Raw genomic sequence first — 297 nt, 5'->3', positions numbered from 1 at the left:
TCACAAATCCCTTTTAATGATATCAACTACTTTATTCTATTTGAAGGAATTAAATAAATGGACACAAAGTTCTCAAAGCTTAAATGAAACGAGAGCCAGGAAATGAAATGAAAATGAGGCCCTGGTCTCACTATCACCTCTCATGTGAAGCTGTTGATGAAAATCCTGCAATGCATGTGTACTGTATAACTGTGTAATGTGTGCATCTTGATCTAATTTCAATTTTTTTATTTTTTGCTTATTTCAGAACCAAAGTGAGACTAGAGTGTTTTGAAAATGTACCAATTTTACTGGAGA

This window comes from Rhamphochromis sp. 'chilingali' (assembly GCF_963969265.1).
Source record: "Rhamphochromis sp. 'chilingali' genome assembly, chromosome: 9".
Taxonomy (NCBI): domain Eukaryota; kingdom Metazoa; phylum Chordata; class Actinopteri; order Cichliformes; family Cichlidae; genus Rhamphochromis; species Rhamphochromis sp. 'chilingali'.
The sequence above is the reverse complement of the archived record's forward strand: the minus strand, read 5'-3'. Positions refer to the sequence as shown.